The 24,166-nt window shown below is 37.8% G+C and overlaps 1 protein-coding gene across 2 annotated transcripts in view; it reads left to right on the forward strand.

The window, feature by feature from the left end:
- The first annotated feature begins 1,172 nt into the window (after positions 1 to 1,172).
- Positions 1,173 to 24,166, forward strand: part of LOC116597723 (xin actin-binding repeat-containing protein 2-like) — a 74,397-nt gene continuing 51,403 nt past the window's right edge. For both annotated transcript variants that reach the window (XR_004288757.1, XM_032355844.1), the window contains exon 1: positions 1,173 to 1,364. The gene's annotated coding sequence lies outside the window, so the exon portion shown is untranslated. The remainder of the gene's footprint in view (positions 1,365 to 24,166) is intronic.

The raw sequence follows: 24,166 nt of genomic DNA on the forward strand, positions 1-24,166 counted from the left end.
ACTTAACTGTAATCAATTAAAATTTAAATGGCCACAAGTGGCTACCACACTGGACCTCACAGTCTAAAATAATTAGACTATACTGGCTCCTGGCCCTGAAAGATCTCGTCGAGTGTGCAGGAACACCATTTTAGAAGGTTTTTCTTGGAGTTGATCAGCTGGGATATCACTCCTTGACCTACTTTTAAAAGAATTCAATATTGTATATGGAAAAATGTGATTTTATTGGTCTTTCTTAGTAAGTGATATGGGAGAGAGCTCGCTTGTAAACATTTTGTGCAAAAGAGAGTATAAACATATGTCAAGTCTTTTCTTAAGTGAAAGGGCAATTTTCTTGTTCCTTATTTGGGTTTGCTGTGAGGCCATAAGCATACACACCTAACGCTGCATAAAGAAAATAATACAAGAGAGGACAGATAGGGAAAGCTGGTTGTTTTTTATTTACTTAGGATGTATTAGGTCTTGGCATTGTGGAGCTAAATAACAATTCTTAGGGAGGTCTACCTTCTTCTAGGTCAGGTCATGCTGAGTAAGTAGGGTGGCAGCACAGGACATTTAATATTATGACCCCAGGAGCATGTGAGGTGACTTTTTCCCCTGACTGCTCTTCCTCATGCCAAATAATTTTAAGCTAGAATGCCTTCTTAACCCCTTCTTTCCTCGCTTCTTTAACCAGAGCTCGCTCTTTACTTTATAAACACTACAATAATGTTAACCTTTGCATGTGAAGCCTCAAGAAGCAAATATTTCCCATACCTAAGCACATTTTCTAAATAAAAATAATGCTTCCTCTTTCTGAGAATCCAAATTCCACCGGGATACATTAGAACTCTTTCCTACGTGGTTTATCTTCGTATTCTTGACTCTTAAAAGACTGAAGTTTTTCAAAGAGATAGGAGAAATTCAAGGCCTTTAAGCCTCTTTTTTTTCCTTATCAGTGCTGGTTGTCGTTTAGGCTTCCTTTCGAAGTTGAGCGCTGGCTCGATGGTTATGGCTTTAGAAGGGGTTTGATTGACTGCACATGTGTTAAAGCCATGCATATATTACTGAGGACACTATGAGGCAGAATGCCCTCAGAGGCACACTTCTGAAAAGAGTGGTTGACTCAGGCCCCACCTATACAGAGCTCAGTTCCTAAAAATAGGTGCCAAGTTGCACCCTTTAGACACAGGGCTAAAATAAATTCAGCCGTCCCATCGACTTGCTTGATAGACCCTTCAGTGGAGCCGGCCTCCACGCCAATTGTTTTCAGGGGACTGGGAAATTTGCTGTACATGAAACCAGGGAGGAAGCTCACCAGTGAAGAACTATAAAGATATATGACACCTTCACTGACTCGGAGTTAGGTCTCACTTTTCCAGAAGGTATGTGTGATGATCGTCATTGAGACATATCCGCTTCCTGGGTGTAACGTGTTCTTACTGATGGCTTGAGATCAGTGAAGACCCTAGATCAAATTAAAATTGTTATAAAAGAAAATATCCAATCAGATTTTGTTTTTAAGATAATATTTGGTATTACTTTATATTATGAAATGTAAAGCTTTGTATATTAATCCCTGCCAGATAGTTAGCATGTTTCGTGTTCAGTGTTGAAGAATAATGAACCAGACTCTAAGCTAGAAAGCCGTGAGTGAGAATTATACTTCAGCTTATAGCTAAAAGAGAAAACTGAAAAAATTACTGTATCTTCTATGACCATAAATTAATACAATATACAATGAATATAGTAAAAAAAAAAAAATACAAATTGTGTTACATGGAATTTGGTGAAGGAAAGGAAGAGTTTAAAATATCTTCAGCTGTCGCAACCTGCTCAGAAAAATGTATTGAAAATGATTCTTTCTCCAGCCTCAGTTTGATTTTGTACTTCTTGCCCCAGCCACAATCTCATCTCCTTTGGGAGTATTACTGGAGTAAGGATTAAAGAATCAGGTTCTTAGATGTTTTGCAGAATTAAGAAAACCACCGCCAGTTGGATCTGCCAGCCCTAATTATAGTAACTACAAACTTAAAGAGAGAAGACTGAGATTTTACTTTAAAGGTATCATGGCCTATATACTGTTTCAAATGGATTTTTTCTGTCTTCGATTGCCTGTGAACACTTTAATTTGATCCTGTTGTGCCTGAAGTGTTTAGATGTTAGAGGCTGAAGTGATTTGGGACAGGCATTATAACAGAATATCTTAAGACACCAACTAAAAGCAAGGACACTTTAAGATTACATAATACAGGGTTTAAATATAGCCAGCTGGTGCTGAACTGAAAGATAGTTATTTTTACCAGAGCTCCATTTGGTCACTGACGAGCTGTAGGTTGTTTAAATTATTTTAAAATTTCATGTGCAGAGTGCCAAAGGACGAGTAAAATATTTACCTCAGCTACATTCAGAGCCATGAATTTTAATATGAAAGAGCGCCTGTTTTGAATTTTGAAGATATTACCATTGAGTGGCAAAATATTGGATCAGAAAGGAGGGAGTTTTGAATTCTATGCTTAAATATTTTCTACTTCTCTGCCTAATCTTTGAATATTTTACCTCCTTACTATTAACATGTAAATGCACAAGTCCCATTTTTTAAAGCCAGCATTTTGGATGTCTGCAAATATGGCAAAATGCCAGGTGTTTGGGGAAAAACGTAGTCCAGAGTAAATGTTTCTGCTTTCATCCGATGTTGGGCATCTTTAAGATACTGCTTCCCTCCACCTCCTGAAAAATAAAAGTAACATTCTTTAATAATCACAGAGGGTTTTACTTCAAAAGATGCTCATGTAAAATGTCAGCGCAGGCCTCAAGTCTTCGGTGAATACAGAGGAAGAGAGGGTTGGTCGCCTTTCCTTTGGTTTATTTTTGGATAAAAAGCCCACAGAGTCAATAGATCATTTCCAGTTGTCTACCATTGAGAGCTATCGCTAGTAAGCCAGCTCCCTTGTTCTGTCTCTCAAATTTACCACAACTGAAGAACTTATGTACATCAGTATTCTTTCTACTCACTTGGTAAAATATTATTTATGTTGAGGTGATTTGGAGTTGGACTTTCCCTATAATCTTGGTCCTGGAAACTATTGCCTTTCCTCTCTGTTTCTCTCTGTCTTTGCCTCACACAGACACACAATTCTGGACCCCAAAGACCATTTTGTAAGACTTGATTCACAGATGGGAGTTATGTCTAGATTCAGTAATTTATGGAGCAGGGCAGACAAAAAATGGTTGGCAGTGTAATTGCAACATGTTTGATTGAACAATCTATGGGGACAGAGCCTAATTGACATTACATTGTCCTTTTTATTTGTTTCCCACCTCTTATTTTAAAAGCATTCAAGTTACACTTTGAAATTTAATTAAATTGTAATTTGTTTTTTGTTTGTTAGTTTTGCTTCTGATAGAGACACTTGGTCATTCAAATTACAGGCTCATCCCTTGTGGAATGGCAGGGTAACTTCAGCTTTTCTGATTCAGGAATAACTTTTTTAGAGCATTGATTTATTCCACATAGGTGCATGGTTTTTTGTTTTGTTTTGTTTTAAAGATTTTATTTATTTATTTATTTGACAGAGAGAGATCACAAGTAGGCAGAGAGGCAGGCAGAGAGAGAAGGAAGCAGGCTCCCCGCTGAGCAGAGAGCCCGATGTGGGACTCGATCCCAGGACCCTGAGATCATGACCTGAGCCGAAGGTATCGGCTTAACCCACTGAGCCACCCAGGCGCCCAGGTGCATCGTTTTTATAGGACTGTGGGATATGTTGCATTTTTTTTTTCCTGACAACAGATGTGTGGTGTTTTCTGGCACTAACCAATTCTCCAATTCTCTGACACCAGTTGGGTATACAACTTAATTCAATTTTCGTACTCATTCCCAGAGTTAGAGCAAACAACACAGATTGTCCCCATTTCAGCCACGAATTCAAGAACAGCCAAATAGAAGAGATGCATAGGGCAAAGCAGGTGGAGGAGAGTGGCACAGAGCCCCCCCACACTCTCCCTGGGCTCCATACCTATCAATGTGTTCACCAACCTGGAAGCCTCCCAGACCCTGTTGTTTAGGGTTTCCATAGAGATTTCATTACATAGGATGATTGACAAAATCATTGGCTACTGGTCATTAGATTCAATCTGTAGCCCTTCTCTCCCTTTCCAAGGTGGGAAGTGGGGTTGAATGTTCTAACTCTTTAATCACTAGGTTGTTTTTTCTGGCAATCAGCCACCATCCTGAAGCCATTTCTACTCCTCCTTAATGCCCACAAGAGACCAGGCGTCATGTCATTAACATACCATAGACACTACCCAACAAGAGATTCCAAGAGTTGTAGGAGCTGTGTGCCAGGAGCACATATGTCACATATGTCTGCAAAACCTCTTCTTTGAAATGCTACCTAGGAACTCTAGAGTAAAACTTTCATACTATTTACTTTCCTAATCATTAGAATCCTTCTTTCACAAACATAACTAACCTGGGTATTTTTGATTTGTACAGTATAACCAGTAAAAGCACAAAGGACAATAACAATTTGGCGACAAAAAGAGCAGAGATTTTATTTTCTTAAAAATGATGAAAATCGGCAAATTCAATGAATTATTTGTATCAGTTTAGATACAACAGATGATGGTGTGGCTATATTTAATGAGGTTTTTTGAGCATAAATGGTGGCATAAAAATAATCTACCAGTAAGCAGTGCAGTAGGTAATCCAAATTCTTGGTAGAGTGGCTGGACTTCTTAAAATATTGCCAAGAATAAAAGGAATTTATTACACAGATAACCCAGAAAACCTCAGTGACTATTTGGTATAACGCTTTTAAGTTCTAGATAAGAAAACCGAGGCAAAGGAACATTAACTAGTAACTCTTACTAAGCACAGAGAAATAGAAGCCAACTCTCTTGACTTCTATTTCAATGCTATATGTCATTCTACAAAGATTTATGCCATGACATCAACCCAATCCCATTCTACTCCCATGAGTTACAACACCTTTTTAGGTATACCTTAGTAAAGTCCTTTTTTGTGCCAGTAGTAGGCTTTTGATACTTTTCGTTGTGTATGTCCTGTTCTCTTAAAATTATAAAAAATTGTGTGGGGTATCTGGATGGCTCAGTGGGTTAAAACCTCTGCCTTTGGCTCAGATCATGACCTCAGGGTCCTGGGGCCATGCCTTGAGTTGGGCTCAGCAGGAAGCCTGCTTCCTCCTCTCTCTCTGCCTGCCTCTCTGCCTCCTTGTGATCTCTGTCTGTCAAATAAATAAATAAAATCTTTAAAAAATAGATGAAAAATAGTGGGAAAGAAGACCTGATCCACGTATTCAGTTAAAATGAAAAATATGATGATTGCTTTATTTTTTTAAATTTTACTAAGCATGTAAGTTTGCTCATCTTCTGTGTTAGATGAGCTTTCCCCATCCCCCACTGTCTTCTCATTGGCACATGCTTTTTCAATACCTTTTCTGGCAGACCTTCACGTAGATTTGTCTTTTCCATTTTTCTACTCGTATGTAGGATATATCCTGCTGCCTGGTGAACTGAACACTTTAGCTATATCTGACTGTTCAAAAGTAAGTAATTGCCAACTTGCTCTAGGCATACACATGATTTAAAATAAATATAATACGCAAATTTATTTTGGGAAATTTCTCTGTTTGTAAAATATCCAATAGCATCTTCCTAAAGAATCTGAATATATCAGCATGTATATATCTAAATGCATTAACTTGGTAGTTACTACCATTGAAAACCTAAAAAAACAAACAAACAAACAAACAAATACACCATTAATTTTACAAGCAAAGTCCAGCATTATAAATGGTTTCCAAACACATTCTTCATTTAAAGTTCAATAAATGTGGAATGAATTTAAACTAATGTTTGAATATCATTTACTGGGGTGCCTGGGTGGCTCAGTATTCAGGAGTCTGCCTTTGGCTCAGGTCATGAGCCTAGGGTCCTGGGTTCAAGCCCCACATCAGGCTCTCGGCCCTTCAGGGAGCCTGGTCCTCCCTCTCCCTCTGCCTGCCACTCCTTCTGTTTCTGCTCTTTCTCTCTGTGTCAAATAAATAAATAAATAGAATCTGAATATCATTTACTTTAAAATTTTTTAACTCATAGGAACTTAATTGCATTGAAATAAAATGTGGGTAGAATTTACATTATAAAGAGACTGGGTTTTTTAACTATATAAATTTTGATATGTAGAGTCACATTTCCCTGTTGAATTGCATTTAACTTCATGGGTGCTTTATCACTATCTCTGTTGCTGATGATAATTTTGTTTGTCTGTATGTAGTCAATACTGTCGTAATAATTTAGCTTTCCCTTATCTAACCAGTAAGCCTTTCTGTCAAATAATTTGTGGTTCATAGGTAACATAGTAAATGAGTGCTCCAGGGAAACAATGAGAAATCTTTTCATAAAACTAGGGGTCACCTTTTAATGTACCTGTTTTATAAGTTAGAATTTTTGACGTCCACACAAGGGATTTATTGCCAAATTGGAATATTTCTGGGAAAGAGACAAGAATAAAGTGAGTTAGTTCACGTTATTAAAGGTTGTCAACTCCAGCTAACAGTGCCATTTAAAATTCACTGGGCCTTCTTCTGTTGGATCCCAAGCCATTTTCCTGAGTGCTATATAGAGTGGAAGTCGGCTGTTTCACTACCAGGGGTGACGCCCGGCAGCAGTTTTCCTTTGGAACACAGGGGCTAGAGCTGGGGATGCCAGTGGAAGAGCAATGGATGGCAAGCAGCAGCTTGCTCAGTTCCTTCTGTCCTCTGGCCCATCCCGGGATGCTCAGAGTGAGAGCAGAACCTTATCACAGCCCTGACTTCTTCAGTAGAAACTATGCTAACTCCCTGAGTCCCAGAAGATGAAAAACCATGTATTCTTAGGAACGTAACTGTATTAGTCCATGTCTGCTTCAGGTCCTGACTCATCCTGGAATGGAATGGGAATAATTTCAGGATTCAACACTCATGTGTCATCCAGAGCCTGACAACAGCCCCACCTTTTACACTGTAAAATATCAGAGAAGTGAAATTGAAAAGAAAGGCATATGTTTGTCTTTAAGCTACAGACTCTTCTTTTCCTGAAAAGATCTAGTCTAACTATTGCAGTTATTGACTCAAAACTACTATTGATAGTTTCTAATACTCCATCCTTTAAATAGCAGCTGTAAAATACCGCACACTTCAATGCTCACCTCTTTTCACTTACCTCACCACTTCAACCCACTGGTCCCAGCTTCTTGACTATGTCATTATATTATGTTATTACCATTTCTTCCCATCATGTTCCATTATGCTCATATATCTATGTGTATACATACACATATATATGTATGTGTCTATTCTTTTCTGTAAAGAATGGTGTTACTGATGCCTCTGTATTGTTTTCCATTTCTTTTACGTTCTTGAAGTGCATTTGCATGTTCAGTTAAAGAAGAGTAATCTTCAGACCAAAGCCAATAACCACAATATAATCCAGAATGACATTTCTTTTTACTCTTTGCAGAACATTGTGTGGAGAATGTGACCCAAAATTTTGTAAACATTTATATTGAGAAAGTGCCAAACGACATTTTTATAACAACAACAGCAATAATAATAATAAACATAAATGTTTTCTTTGGGATTATTCTCCCTTGGATAAACTTATTTTAAAATTTCCTGGAGCTGATGTATAAAATTTCATTATCGATATCATCTTTACATTTTAATCATCTGAATAGTTCTTGAAATCAGAAAGATTTCTTAAATGATGTAACATGTTCTCCCGTCTTGTCTTTCCTCTTCCTTCTTTTTTATCTCATTTCTATTAAAGACCTCTGAAATATATTCCTTAACCTTGAAACTGAAATTATCCTTAATGTATATGCAGTGTTTTCAGTTTATCAGAATCACAAAACACCATCTCTTAGGGCCAGAAGAGGTTCCAAATGAATTCCAGATAACACTTTATTGGTTTGGAACCAAACTGTCTGGGTTTGAATTTGACTCCTACACTTACCAACTGAATGACTTCAGGCAAATTATTTAATACCTCTGTGTCTATTTCCTCATCCGATAATGGAGATACTGTTAATATCTATTTCATAATGTTGTTTGGAGGATTAAATAAATTCATAGTTGTAAAATGACTTAAACAATAATCCTGGTACATAGTGTTGTATAAGCTTTTGCTATTATTGCCATTATTATTATTAATATATGAGGCCTTACAACATAATAATCATTTTCTCTTTCTCAGAGAACAAGATAAGAAAATAAAGTACCAAGTTTTCCTAGACACTGACCATTCAAAAAAACTACCACACTAAAAACTGTTGAAGAGAGAAAATCAGCTTCCTGATTTAATAAGATGTTCTGTTGTTAAAGGCATCCTTACCTTGCAGAGATGCACTTTTCAGCTCAAATTAAATTTCTGTCCTCTCCAGAGTTGTAGAAAGCTATTAAGTGCTCTCTTTCTATTATAATAATTTCAACACTTGAAACTAATAACCTTCCTGTTATTCTCGATGTCAACATCACATTACTTCAAGGAATCAAACTCTTCAACTACCCTCAAACCTAATGACTCTGTTTTCTTTCTGATGGAGCTGCTCCCAGCCACTTATTGGACCTTGGCATTACTTTGACTTAGTTCTTGGACTCTTGACATATAGACCACAGTTTTCTTTATTTTCTACTAAACCTGATCTTGGCCCTCAGCATAATCGTCCCCTCCTGAACACATTCCGCCCATCAGCTTCTCTGCTTTTATTTGCCCCATTGCTCTGCATCTTGGGTCCCCTTGCAGTGTCTGAGTGAAGATGGAAGAACACTCATTCAGGAGGGAGGCACAGAAAGATGGGGCTGTAGGGAATCTGATCAGCGAAGGGAATCTGATCAGCAAAGGCAAAGAAGAATCCAATAACTGAAAAGAAAGCAAAAAATTGGGACTCCTGGGTGGCTCGGTCGGTTAAGCATCCAACTCTTGATTTCAGCTCAGGTCATGATCTCAGGGTCGTACAATGGAGCCCTCACCATCAGGCTCCCCACTCAGCAAGGTTAGCCTCTCTCCTTCTGCCCCTTTCACTCGTGCACACACCGTCTCTCTCAAATAAATAAACAAATCTTAAAAAAAATAATAAAAGCAAAAGATCATGAGCCAATGAAAGGTGCAATGCATCATATTTGGGGGATACAGATAAACTAGAAACAGGAAAATAAATGCCAAGGTCAGAAATAAGGAGGACTAGAAATAAAATAGTATTAGAGCCTGTGATAGACCCAGGTATGCATTTCAAACTAAGACCAAGAACAATTCAAGAGTACTGGAGGCCTGAAGTTAAGGGACCCTGTATCCAGGCTTCAGGGATGGGTATAATAGTTTAAGGGAACCATACTAGACCTAATGCCCACTCAGCCATGACCCCACTGTCAGCTGCAACAGTACAACTTCCACTGACACCCTCCCCCCGTTTCATTTGTCCCTATGTTCTTGAGCTAAATTTACCTCAACAAAAACCAATTCAACATTTTCCCCTAATGTATGATCTTTGCTTCCATTCAAATATATATATATATATATAATACATATATTATATACACATATATTTTATATGTATATATATTATATATGTTATATATGTTTTATATATATATATAATATATGTTATATATATTATATACACTCCTTATCACATTCAACATTACTCCTGACAATCCTAGATGTTGTCTATTCTAATTTACAACTGGAAAATTTGAGAAAGGAAACAAGTTCGTGGGTAATACTTTAAAAAAAAAAAGTCCATGTTGAATTTTGAAATGTTTGGCAGTGTACAATCAGGGCTTAAATAGTCACCAGAGATAGACACTGGGTATAATATAGATGAAGCCGAGAGCTGATAGTGTGTGTGTGATAAGACAAAAACAGAAGACTAGGGATAGAGCCCAGGAGATTATACATGGTTGGGTGTCAGGGAATTTTTCAGGAGACTGGTCATGATAGATGAGTGTTATTTGTATCTGGTCTAAGCTACTCACCAACTCCATAATCAGGTTTGAGATTTTTTATAAAGAACAATGCAAAGAGTGCTGCAAAGCATCAGCATTTTTAATTCCTCCTTCTGAGATACTTTCTGTAATGGCAAGTGTCAGGCTTGGTCAGGTTTAAGACATTTTCCTCAGGCCCTGCACTGCTGGTGAATGAGACCTAGGGCTTTCTGTCACATCTGCTTTCCTTGGCAAGCTTCCAACTCGGAAGTGCACTGGGACACCCTGAAAACTTTCTGAGGTCCTCCTCCTAGCTCTTACAAAACAAACGGGATACTACTTGTGATTAGATGGTCCTCCAAGGAAAAATGTGTGTATGTCAGTATTTGCATTGTCTGCCTATACTCCTGTGCTTGACCCACTGGACTCGGGAGGCTAGTATTTTCTTCTAGACCAAACTGTAATGGAGACATGAATGTATCTGGAATTTTTTTAGCTATAATATTTTTCTAATTGCTTTCTGAAGATATGTAATAACAGGAGAATTTCTGGCAGAGATTTAATTTGGCAGAAAGCCCAAAGTTGACTGGTTTCACTTTTCAAGCAAACATTTTTGTGTGGTTCTAATTTTCACTTGCTCATGTGGTATCCTGTGGAGCATTTTTGGTGATGAGCTGGATTTCATTGTGGGAGACTCACAGGTTCACAGGCAAGAAGTTTATTTTTGCTCCCTCCGAGAAGCTCTAATCCCAATTTTCACATCTCCGGGCTGCTTAAACAACTTCTGTTGCAGAATTTGGAATTTGTTTTCTACCCTTTAAAAAGAAGTAGGAGAGAGAAAGTAACAAAATCTGTCAACAGGAACCATCAAAAGATGGGTCTTGAATCTTGCACTATTATTTCTAGACAAATTCATTTGATAAATGCTTCATGGTCATCCACTGTGTATCAGCCATGATGTCAAATGTTAAGGAACTATGAAGTTGGCTGTCTGACTCTCAACTGTCCATCTAGAATTTTAGTTTTAGATGACAATAAAAATTTAATAACTGCTTCAGCAAAAATGTTAGGAAAGGCTCTGCCACTCATTGTTGGGGAAAGCACAAGCATATCATTCTTAGACATGTTTTATATTTTTCCTACTCTCAAATGAGAGCGCATGAGGAGCTTTGGGGACCACTCAGTGATGACCATCCTTCCATATGCACAATGTATGTGTTGCCATTTTGTAAACTGATGAAGCTAAGAGATTCTTTGACTGAAATCATGGTAGATACGGTTAAGCAAACAAGACTTAAGAGATGGAAACTGATGCTGAGCTCTTGGCTAGTGGTTGATAACCTGCAATTGTCTTTCTGTGTCTAAAATTTTAAAAATAATATCTGAAGACAAAGAGATGCTTAACATTACATCTGAGTTCTTCCCTTTCAGGTGAGTTGTCCTGATACTGTAGCAGGTTACACTAAGTTGAAATGCATTGTCCCTCGGCCCAAGGCTTTTGATACCTAAAATGAAGAGTCTAAGGAAGTGATTCTATTTTAAAGCTTCATATGGAATTTTACAATGAAGCCCAATATCTCATTTTTAAATTGCTTTTTTTACATTTCACTCCCCCCCCAACTTCACTCTTTTTACCTTCTTTCACACTTGAGTTTAAATACCATTGGTCTAAGAAAACTTTTGTTTGCAAGTTTTAATTGAATTCTTTGTTGTTCACAGTTGTCACTGTCTTAATGTGCATGGAAAGAGCAAGTTTTAATCTGAGTAACATTTAAAGGGTGATTTTTACACTTCACCCTTTAAAAACAGGAGTGAAATAAGCAGCATAAAGTGATGGTGCACTTACAGGATTAGGTTTTGAATCTGAGAAAAGAAACAAATGTCAGTGCCAAATTTGTAAAGATAAATAAGTATAAATAAATTAAAGGATGATGAGACTGACTAACTATGTACTTCATGGGTATCTTAAGCAGGGCAGACTATTAAATTACGTCCACTCTTTGGACCAATCCTAGTACGGGACATTTCATTAGGAAACTGACATCATCTTTTTCTTTTGAAGTTACAGTCTGCATTTATATGCAAAGGGCATGGAGGGCACAGTAATGGTGACAGGGAGAATAACCCAGCACCTGACTGAATCAAAGTTTTGATACATTAACATTATTACACTTTAACTTATAAACATACCAGTTCTATACTTAAAAGACTGTTTAAAATGTACAGAGCATTTTCTAGTGCCCCCTACAATAATGGGGACAATAACCAGGAAGTATATGGGAGAGTACAAACATGTGAAAAAGATGCCTATTACCTTTCATTTTAGAGCACATTAGAAAAACCTATAGCTTTGGGAGGAAAAATAGTATTCTACCAGATTCTTAACATTTCTCCTGAACATTAGCACTTTTGTCTTCCTACCTGAGATTAAATGATTGAAGAGCACATTGTTTTGAAAGCATTCATTCTCTTAGGTGGAATTTTTCTAAGTACATCACTGCTGTGGAAAGGTGAACTTACTTCCGGAAGAGTCAGGTATTTATTGAGCAATATGTTACATTTTTTCAGCATTTTCTCTTTCCCCTCAATTGCTTAGTTTTTCCAAAAAACGTTCAGTAAAGAAAGTATGTAGAATCAGTGTGGTTTCCCTTCTTTGATCAAGCCTATGAGCCATTAAGTTCAAAAGAAAAAAAAGATATCAAAGGATTTGGGCAGAGAAAGCACTTTAAACAAAGACTTAAGGTCTTTGAAAAGAGTTTGTGTAAATTCAGGGGCTAACTTTCTGTAAGACAAAAGGCCTAAATTAAATATATTTTACTATCCAGAGGAAAAGGGTGATTAGTAGGTGAAAAGCTGCCACAGCTTCAATTGCCTAAATTGGTGAGAGTCAGAATCTGATGGTTTGGGCTTTCTTTTAATATCCTTTGTCACCTGCTAACCCTAGGAGAGAGGTGAAAGTTGCACAGAGGGAAAGTATCAGGGAATTCTGAAGGAATACTCAATAAAGAAGAATATCTATATTCAAAACTAAATGAATTTAGCAACAACTTAGTTAACACCTAAATAAAGGTACTTAGTAGAAGTATTTAGCAGTAGTACTTAGCGGTGCATAGGTACTTAGCAGAGCAACGGTGGAATGGATTACAGATGAGGAAATCTAGGACCCTTTTTGCCTGTGGTAGGCAGCCACAGGACAGCAGAGACTAGGGAGGGCCCCCATCCTTCCCACCTGGCTGGTCCAGACCAGGGTTTGCCATGTTGTGCCCACTGCTCAGGGGCTGCAGAAGGAAATGAAAACTGTTAACTGAGAGGTGGTTTCATGATTTTACCTAAATTATGTAGAACAGGGGAAACCACAAAGAATTTTTTTTTAGGGGGGAAGAGAATCAATCTGTCCCTATCACGTGATACACTAGGGTGATTTTCATGAACTTCACATTTTCAGAGTACTACCTTGTTGTTTTCTGGTGAAAAATTTATGATTCATCAGCTAGCGCCAAGACATGCTTTGGATATCATAACATTGAGTTAGTAATTTCACCTCCTTCATATATTTTCTTTGTCTCTGTGGCCAGATGAGTAGGACTATGCCAACTTCTTTGTCTCAATCTCAACATGTAGTTGTCCATTCCTTCATTATTGTTGTGTTTTCCTTCTCTCGGGAAACATGGTGGATACCTGATTTGTAAAGAGGAATGGACTATCCTTACAGAAGGCTTTAGGTTTAGGTGGATCAGAGTCGAGTCCTGTCCTTTCCACTTACAGCTTTGAGCCTTGGGAAATTTCATAACTTTTATTGTCCCGACTTATATCAGCTCGGATTATCTGGATGATTACACTTGCAGGGGAGAGATAATAACACCTAGAGTGACTGGAAGCTACTGATCATTTATTATTTACTATGTGCAAGATATTCAGTAAACTCTACTTTTGTAAGATTTCCTTCAGTCCTCACAGTAATCCCTAGGGTCTGTTATCATTCTTAAGACATAGAGAAGAAGAAAGAGGCTCAGAAAAGTTAAGCAATTTGCCTAAAGTCAAAAGTGAGGGTCGGAAATAGGTTAAATAGTGGGCTTTCTGGGTCCAGAGTGGATAGTTAATCCACATGTGGGTCTGCATCCTGCTGGATAACAGCCCAAGACAGAGGCTGGAGCAGAACAGGTTTACAAAATTAACTTAGATCTGCCCTGGGCTGGAGGGACGTGCATTTTGGTGAAAGGTGACAGAAGTGGGGATAGGGTGAGGGAGGGGACTCAAAGATACACCACAAAGTAATGTCATACAAATAGAAGTATAATTTTTTTTTTTTTTTAGAAGTATAATTTTTAAGTGATAGGAGGGCACAGCAGAGGGAGCTACTCTCCGCCTGGGTTAAGTGGGGGAAATCTGAAGGGAAATGGAGCCTCACGGCAGGCTACCTGTAAGGGGCTTTTTAATCCCATCAAATATGATTGGGCTTGATCCAGCTTAATTTATTTCATCTCTATATAAATAAATGTGGTTTTGGGGGTGGAGATATGGAGTGTGTGCCACCAGTTTCCTCAAGATACCCTTCTAGGAAGGGCTGCACTTGGTGTGTCTCCAGACAAGCCAACTTCCTTTGCAGGACCAGTCATCTGGGAGCCTGTTTTATTCAGAAGTCAGCATGTTGGGGGGCCTGGGTGGCTCAGTGGGTTGAGCCTCTGCCTTTGGCTCAGGTCATCATCTCAGGGTCCTGGAATCGAGCCCCATATCAGGCTCTCTGCTCAGCGGGGAGCCTGCTTCCCCCTCTCTCTGCCTGCCTTTTTGCCTGCTTGTGATCTTTGTCTCTGTGTTAAATAAATAAATAAAATTTTAAAAAGAAAAAAGAAGTCAGCATGTTGAAATGATGCAACCTGTTGTATTCCTGTTTTTAGACATAAGACCAGATCAACACTTCTTAGAATACCGTATTTCTTGAGGATTTCTCTGGTGTTTTCCTTTTCTTCTCTCTTCAAGCAGACCAGGGTTCTATATAATTTGCGCCCAGCCTGGAGCACTGTGCTTAGCCTACACTGGAAGGGCAATAGCTGTTTACTGAATGCATGACTGAAGCCTTAAGAGAGATTATCAGACACCTTAATTGTATATCTGACAAGCAGATTTAACAGGAGGACACTGTGATGGAAGCATGACACCAACTCTTATGCCGTGGAGCACAATAGATCAAGAGAAAATTAGGGCAGTGGTCCTTGCTTTGCATCTGTCTTCCCTTAGAGTGAAGTTCGTCCCTTTCCCTGCTTGGTCAGATGCCTACCTAATCCTGTCTCAAGTTTGATCTCTGTAGTGACCAAGGAAGTATAATTGAAAAAGTTGCTTCCATTTCCAGTTCTAAACTCAAGCTTCTGAGGATGAAAAAAGAGCCAATTAAAGTCAGAGATATTCAACTTTATTGGTCTCCCTTTGACTTATCCCTAGATGCACTCAAATAAATGTTCAGAAAGGATTTGTGGACAGATGTTTAGGAAGCGGAAAGGAGGATTCTATACAGCCTCAGTTAAAAATGGACTTTCTAATAAAACACTTTATTTTGATTAAAAATAGTTGCATAGGAGACTCCATAGAGTTGAATAGGTAGTTTGGAAATACCTGAACTCAATTCCAGGCTCAGACACATACTATATGATTTTATCTTTTGAATGCTACTTTCTTCATTAACTAAATGGAAATAATACCACCTATCAGATATGGTTCCTATAAAAATTAGATGTAAAGTATACATGTAAAATGCTTAACACATAATCAGTACTCATTAACAGACAGTTATTGTTATAATGAAATATAAATTTGATTATGCTAGGGAAATGTCTAACAAGGGACTTGGCTGTAAAAATATGAGCCATTAATAGGCATTTAATAGTTCTAATTTATTTGACCATTCCAAAAATATTTAAGTCAGTGTATTCAATTATTGATTTTTGTAACTGGGCAATTCTTTAACTAAATTAAACAATTAATTCAAAAATATGTAACAGCAATACGATTAAATTTCTGAATATGCCCAAACTGGCAATATTACTTTACTAATAATTATCTAATTTCTGACTAAATTCTATTCATTCATAACTGCTTTAGTGTAAGAAGTACGTTTTGTGAGATGACAGGGGCTGCAGGAAACAGGATGAGTCTATCTGCTAGTACATCATTACAATTAGAAATGGCAGTTCTCTTGCTCAGAGAGATTAAAATCTAAATAGACATCTAAACTCAGTCTTATCTTGAAGAAGATGGATATTTCTTTAGGGGAGCATGAAGAATAACTTCAAGGATGTTTCTATGGCAAGGTGGTTTGTATATATAAATTGGAGTGATTTGGGGGAGCTGGAACTAGTATGATTTAGAGAGGATCTACCGTGTGGTGATCTCTGACTTGGAGACGTGCACGAATGTGTACTGTGGATGTTCGTGTTAGTTTCCTATTGCTGCTCCAGCAAATTACCACAAAAGTAGTCATTTACGATGACACAATTTGTTATAGTATTGTATGGAGGTCTAAAATTCAAAATGGGTTTCCCTGGACCAAATCAAGGCGTTGGGTGGGCCAAGCTCATTCCAGAAGCTCTGGAGGCAAATCTTGTTTTCTTGCCTTTTCCAGCCTCTGGAAGCTGCCTGCATTCATTAACTGGTGGGACCTTTCCTCTACTTTCAAAGCCAGTAACATAAAATCTGTACTGTCCCCACCCGCCTCTCTTTCACCCCTACCTCTGCTTCTGTCCCCACCTTTTCTTTCTGTGACTCTCCTGCCTCTCTGTGCCTCTCTATGAGCACCCTTGAGACTATTACATGGAACCCACGTAGATAATCCAGGATAATCTCCCCATCTCAGAGCCCTTAACTTAATCACACCTGCAAAGTCCCTTTGCCATGTGGAATAATACAGTCACAGATTCTGAGAAGGATGTGAACATCTTTGGAGGACCGATATTTTGCTTCCAATGTTGCTGAATCTTGTCCTCTTCCTCTAACAGGCAACTGGAAATACAGCATCTCTTCCAGTATCTGGTGAACTGGGAGAGTACTGGTTAGGGAAGGGTGAGTAAGGAGGCAAGAACTAATTCTTTGTATTATCCTGAGAGAGTATCTGTTTTTGTTAATGTAGAAAGCATGGTGCGCAGATGAAATCAGATGAAAGAATTGATTTGGGGGAAGGTGACAAGCGTACACACAACAACACAGTGCATTGGGAGGGAATGGGACTATAGGGAGGTTAGTTCAAAAAATGGAATCTGATTCACTCTGCTCACATGCTGGATGGATGCCAGAGCCAAGTTTATGTGTGGAAGTGTGGCATACACGTCCACTCATTTTACTTTTTGCCCTTCCTCCCCATGTTTTTTTAAGAGCTCTAAATGCAAGATTGTACTATATACTAACTCTTTAATTTTAGTCTCCATCTATTTAATTTTATAATATTCAAATGGAGAAAAATATATAAAACTCAAGTTGATTACAAACTTAGGGGTGCCTGGGTGGCTCAGTTGGTCAAATGCCCGATCCTTGATTTCAGCGCAGGTCATTTGATGAAGCTCCGCCATGGGCTCTGCACTCGGCGCAGAGTCGGCTTGCACTCCTCTCTCTCTCTCTCTCTCTCTCTCTCCATCCTTCCCACGGCTCTCTCTCTAAAATAAATAAATAAAAATCTTTTTAAAAATTGGTTACAAATTTGACTTAGCAATAGTATTCTAGATGTTTAAGAGAGATGAATTTTATTATCAGCTGAGGAATATGAAAATATTAATTATTCTAGAGATATTATTCATGCTAATGGCTGTGAGCCAATGCTATGTCCAACAGTATGATATCCTTCCTGATTCACAAATTCAAACTGGGTTATAGATCATATATTTCGATTTGATGGAATTTAGTTCATCACTCCCCAATTTAGTTCTAAATCAATTTTTCAAGTACTAAGCAGTTGAGTTCTTTATAACCCATGCAAAATACAACCACGAGACTATCGCTGTGTCACCGGAAGTGGTTTGCCCGCTTGAGGCTGCTCTCTGTGTTCGCCTCAGCCTCGTGGGCTTGGGGGCATGCCAGCGTTCTGTCCCGTTCTTAGTGTGCACTAAATAAAGATTTCTTGGATTGACTTTAGAAAAGTTCAAGGAAAAAAAATCATTACATTCTCATTTATTTGCTCAAGAGTTCAAGTTACTATTAAACCTTAGGATTTCTTTTGAGTCTTGATTATACACTGCGTTAGCGATCTAGGACTATTTTTTCTGTTTTTATGGTATACGTGATAGGAGTCAGTTCACCCCAGAAACAGGCACCGCTTTGTCGTTTGAAGACTCTGGGAAGGTGATTATTTGGGTTTGGCTTTGGTTTTTGGACACGTGCATTCCTTGAGAAGTAGCGCAGAATTGCAATGTCACAGAACCCGGAGCCAGACTGCGTGGCTTCCCCTCCCAGCTCGGACGCTCACCAGCCCCCTGTCCTTGAGCAAGTATTGTAACCTTTCTGTGTCTTTGTTTCCTTATCTGTAAAATGGAGATAAAAAATAAAAATAGTCTCTACCTCATAGGATAGAGAGCACTCAGTGGATTAATGTCTGACACACAGAAAACACTTCATATATATGGGCTCTTACTTTTTTACTTGTGAGTCATTCTTTTGAGTCCTTTATTGTTCAGTAATGTTTGCAGTTTTATTTCTGATATGTCCATGTTCTTTACTAAAAACATAATACTTTCGGCCTATTTATTACAATTGCCCCCTCCAGTTTTCCTTTTGTCCTATAATTATTTTTGTTTAAAAGGTTTCTTACTTCACACTATTTTTTAAGCTTAGGAACTCCAACTGAAATCATTTTCTACTTCTTCAAAGATTTTTCAACATTTCAAAAAGCATTTAGCTCTTTACTCCATCTGATACTCTGTAACGTGCTTCGAGGTGAGGAACTGTTGGATGTTTTCCACAAAATCATTACCCAGTTTCCCCAACATGCCTTGTTGATAATGCTGCTGTCTCGTCCTGTTGCTCATCTACATACTCATGTGGCCAGCTCCTTCATGATTCAGTGCAGATGTCCTACTTCTCAGGATGCTTTCCCTGACACCTGCTCGTTGACACACCCGAGTGGATTATGTCCTCCCTGGGAGGCTCTCCACTCACCTGGTGCAAACCCATTAACTCTTGGGTTATAATTGCCTATCTTTCTTTCCAACTAGTCTGAAAGCTGGAAAGCATAGTGAGTGCGTCATATGCTTACCGTAGATAACCCACAGTTGTTTAATGGTAATGAATAAATACATTAAAGGAAGTCATATTAATTATATAGTATGAATCATTTCCTTTTGAATTTCATATAGCAGGGCGCCTGGACGGCTCAGTCAGTTAAGGGTCTGCCTTCATGATCTCAGGTTCCTGGGATGAAGCCCTGCATTGGGCTCTCTGCTCAGTGCGGAGTCTGCTTCTCCCCTGATCTTTCTCTTACTATCTCTCTCTCTCTCAAATAAATAAATAAAATATTTTTTAAAAGAAATGTCATATGGCAAAGATGGAGGGAGATACATGAATGTCACTCACAGCATTTAAATTCCCATAGAGTTCTCCCTTTTCTTTTTTTAGAGTTTGTTTATTTGACACACAGAGAGAGAGAGATCACAAGTAGGCAGAGAGGCAGGCAGAGGCAGAGGGAGAGGGAGAAGCAGGCTCTCTGCTCGGCAGAGAGCCTGATGCGGGGCTCGATCCCAGGACCCTGAGATCATGACCTGAGTCGAAGGGAGAGGCTTAACCCACTGAGCCACCCAGGCACCCTGCAGTTCTCCTTTTTCTTGTTATTGATGGTGTTTACATGTTTCTGTACGATGCTAGTCCGCATGTAGAGGTTTACAGTGTTAAAGCTTCACAGTGGGATTAGTATCTTCCAACTGTCAATGGCCCTGCTATCTCATTTAGGATACTTTGTCTTTAATGTAATTTTGCATGAAAAGAATATAGCCACAGTGACTTTTCTTCATTTTATATTTACCTGTAACATTTTTACCCAATATTTTCTTTTTGAATTTTGTGTCTTGTTTTAGGTTGATGTCTTGTGAGCGGCATATGGTTGGATTTATTTGTTTGTCTTTCAGTGTGGAGTTTAACCTGTGTTTATTTTTATGACTATTACAACAGATCTTATTCCTACCTTCTTGTTTAGGTTTTTAAAATGTAAAGACCTTTGTTTTCTTTTCGGATGTCTTTTGTTGTATGGACTATCTTCTAAGTTTGATGTTGACGCCACACCAGTACCAACTTGGATTCATACAGACTGTAGTTCTTTGAGCTACAGTAACCAGTAACCAGTAACCAGTTTTCTAATTCCTTTTGGTTTTCAATATTATAAGAAAGACATCTAAGGATGTCTGAATTTTGTTTCTTCATCACAGAAACGCTTCATAATTTTAAATAATTATAGAATTTTTCTCTTTCTTTGCAAAACTTGCAATGTTTTAAAAGGATTTACTGTTATACTGATGTTTCAAACTTAATTTTATTTCTGGATTATAGTACATATTTTAAAACCATGCCCAAATTTTATTTTCAGTAATTTTTCTTCGAATATATCTTTTTTGTTCTGCCTCTCACTCTCCCCATCCCAGCCTCTCATTGAAATGCTATCAATTTACAGTTTGGATTTTGCTCTCTGTTTTCTGTCATTGCCTTTCACATTGCTGTTAATGTTAGTGATTTTCTTTTCCACAACATATATTACACTATTTACTGCCCCCAGTGTGTATTTTAACTCTTCTAAAAACTTTAACACCCCTAGTTCTTTTCTCATCTCTGGCAGCTTTCTTTTCTTCTGACTTTATCTCAGCCAGGTGCCTGCTGTAATTCAGACACAGCTAATACCAGCTTTGCAACACTAGCAAGTGGTCTGTCAATGAAATGTAGAGGTCAAAGTATCTTACTTTATTCTACAGACTTCCACATAATCCATATGAGGTAGGCAAAAGAGGAAAGAAATAAGGTGACTCACAAAAATTTAAACAGTATTTGTGTAAGCCAGTTTTGAAGCCCTGGGGTTTAATACCTACCTTTCATCCAATTTTGTCCATTATTAGTATTGTTATATGGTCCTCTTTTCCATAAAACCTTATCAAGTTCAACTACAGTTTAGAAATGTGCCTCCCATATTTTGAAAGTAAGAAATTACATTTAGAAAATGTGCTGAGGTGGAATCTTGCTTTAGAAATAAGATCATGACAGAGCACTTGGTTTTGTGAACTGTGCCACACTGGGTATTTTCTAAAGAGACATTTTTCTGCCTTTGACCATATTTTTGAGCAAGGCATTGACCCCAGCACTATCATATCAAACATTGACCTTGACTTCCAAATTCTTACTCTATGAAGATCTTAGGATAATATATATAATTTATTACTCCAAATTTCTAGACAATTATTTGTTTAATGGAAAATGAAGAGAGATGTTATTTCTTAATGTTGTAAGAACATATCCTTTTATAGACCACTGAATTCCAAACTTAAATTTTCCTGAACAGCTGGTTAAAAGAATGGTTCATAATAATGAACCTTTTTTTTTTTATTTGACAGACAGAGATCACAAGTAGGCAGAGAGGAAGGGGGGGTGGGGGGTGGGCAGGGAGTGGGAGGGAGCAGGCTCCCCGCTGAGCAGAGAGCCCAATGTGGGGCTCGATCCCAGGACCCTGGGATCAGGATCTGAGCCGAAGGCAGAGGCTTAACCCACTGAGCCACCCAGGCGCCCCAATAATGAACCTTTTTGAAATGTCTGTTAATACTAATCTGTGCATATTTCTAAGAATTCTTTCACTGATAATAGAAGTTGTGAAATGAGAAGAAAATCCCAGAGTGTATTAATTACATTGACTATTCCTCATTGTTTTCCATATCTGACTTCTTAAAGCTATTATTTTACTCCATAGTAACACAGAAGGATGTCTACGCAGTCCTTCTGTGACTGACTACAGGCAGGTGAATAATTAATTGGTCAGGAAAGGAAGAGCATTCTATCTTCTATTATACTACTTTGCATTTTAAAAAATGTTTAAACATGGACTCTCCATAAAAAGTAAAATTCAGGAAGGTATGAGTTTTGTAACTAGGCAGATTTTATTGGTTAATTTAGTTATCTTGTTTTTTAAAACTGCAGAAGAAAAGCACATATTTCAAGCCCCAAAAAATAGATCTGTAGTCATACAATCTCTCATGATTTAAGGAAATAGTACATGTAAGTGTACACTTATGTATGCTTATGTATGTACATGTATGTATATTATAAATATGTATACCTATGTACGTACATAAGTATACATAAGTGGACATAAGTTAGATGTATGTGTAGTATATTACAAAAAATATATAAAAATAATAATATAAATCTTTTCCCTAAGAACCTCAGAATTCTTATAAAAGACATTCTTATCCTTGGCATATAATCATTTTCGTAACAGCTTGTATTTTTTAGTGTTTTATTTTCTTTCAAAGTGCTTCCTTTATATGTTCCTTCTGCTTTATAGGATTTATTCTATTCTACATAGAACTATTTTGGGTGGGTTAGCAATTATTTTCTCATCAGCAAACAAAAGAGAACAGTTGACATTTAGGATGCAATGGATTCTGTGTCCAGCTAAGCCATTAATTCTGAGATTTGGGAGAATTCACTGAACTTCTTTGGATTTTCGTTTACTCATCTGAACAATGAATTGCCACTAAGCCCCGGAGACAAGTCACTGCTAGTACAATGATTCCGTGTTGTTAATATTTATAATGATTTCTAGCAGAAATGGTCATTTGAAAAGTTTGTTTTCCCTTCCTTTTTCACAGACCACTTTAGCTTTGTCCCATATTCTTTCACAGTCTGATTTCTATACCTATAGGTATGCAAATCTCCCCCTATTTTTCCATAGGTATTTTATGAGCATCTTTACTTGTTCTTCTGTGTCACCCCTCTCTTTAAAGGTTCCCTAAACTCATTTCACAGTGTTCTCCAATCTCAGTTGCATTCAAGCCTTCTGAGATGGCACAGTAAGAGGTGGGGGGACCAATGTCCCTGTCTTCCTCCTCACCTATCCCTAAGAAAGGGGCTGGCTAGGGGTACTTGGGTGATGCAGTCAGTTGGGCATCCAACTCTTGGTTTTGGCTCCAGCCATGATCTCAGGGTTATGAAATCGAGCCCCGAGTAGGGTTCTGTGCTCAGCATGCAGTCTGCTCAAGATTCTCTCTCTCCTTCTCCCTCTGCTTCTACCTACCCCCAACTCTTCTCTCTCTCTCTCTCTCAAATAAACAATCTTAAAAATAGGGGGCTGTCTGATCAACCTTAAAAAGTTATATCAGGTGTCATCAACATCAGGATAGGAGCAGATAGATAGAGTGTGTTATAGTACACTGGGAGAGAAAAATCACTTATCAGGTGAGGAAAGGATAAACATTGAGTTAGAAGGTCAAGAAACAATATGGACACAGCTTGTTAACTCAAGGTAAGGTTTCTACTCTATGACTATCTGTGTAGGCAAATAGTGATGGGAAAGAGAGAGAAATTAAGATGTAGTGTATTTTCTGTGATCAAAATGAAAGCCCACAAGGCAATGGAATCTGAATCTCTTAATAATCAGGCCATTGATTTCCTGACCATTAATCTTGGGCCTTTCCCTGTAGGATGAAAAATGATAAAAGTCAAATATCTGAAAAGTAAATATCATCTGTAAATTTTAGCAAAAATAAATTGCTGACTTTCTGTTAAGATAACTAAAAGAATGACATCTTTTATGAATAATATACAAAGTGAAATTTATATTTTAATGTGGAAAAACTTTACGGAGTCAAGTTCAGTAAAATCTATATAGTGATCATTCATAACAAAGTCATAGTACAGTTGAATAGAAAGTGAATTCATCTGTGTAGACAGATAATCCACAGGGGAAAATAAAGATATACTTTCTTTACATGTGAAAGACTTTCAGTAGCATGAGAGAAAGTCTTTTTATCAGAATCAACTGGAGGAATGTACTTTTGTATGGATATGAGGTTTTGAATGTCAGGTGAATTTCACAAATAACTGACATTTGTTATGAACAAATCAGTGTTGATCAGTGTTGTACAGTCATAGTGTGCATATATCACAACTCCGTATTCTCGTATATTTTGTACTTATGTAAAGTAAAATATATTTACAATTTTAATTAAATATGTGAAAATGTTTATTTGAATAAGAACTCCCTA

Source organism: Mustela erminea, chromosome 8 (assembly GCF_009829155.1).
Source record: "Mustela erminea isolate mMusErm1 chromosome 8, mMusErm1.Pri, whole genome shotgun sequence".
Lineage (NCBI taxonomy): Eukaryota > Metazoa > Chordata > Mammalia > Carnivora > Mustelidae > Mustela > Mustela erminea.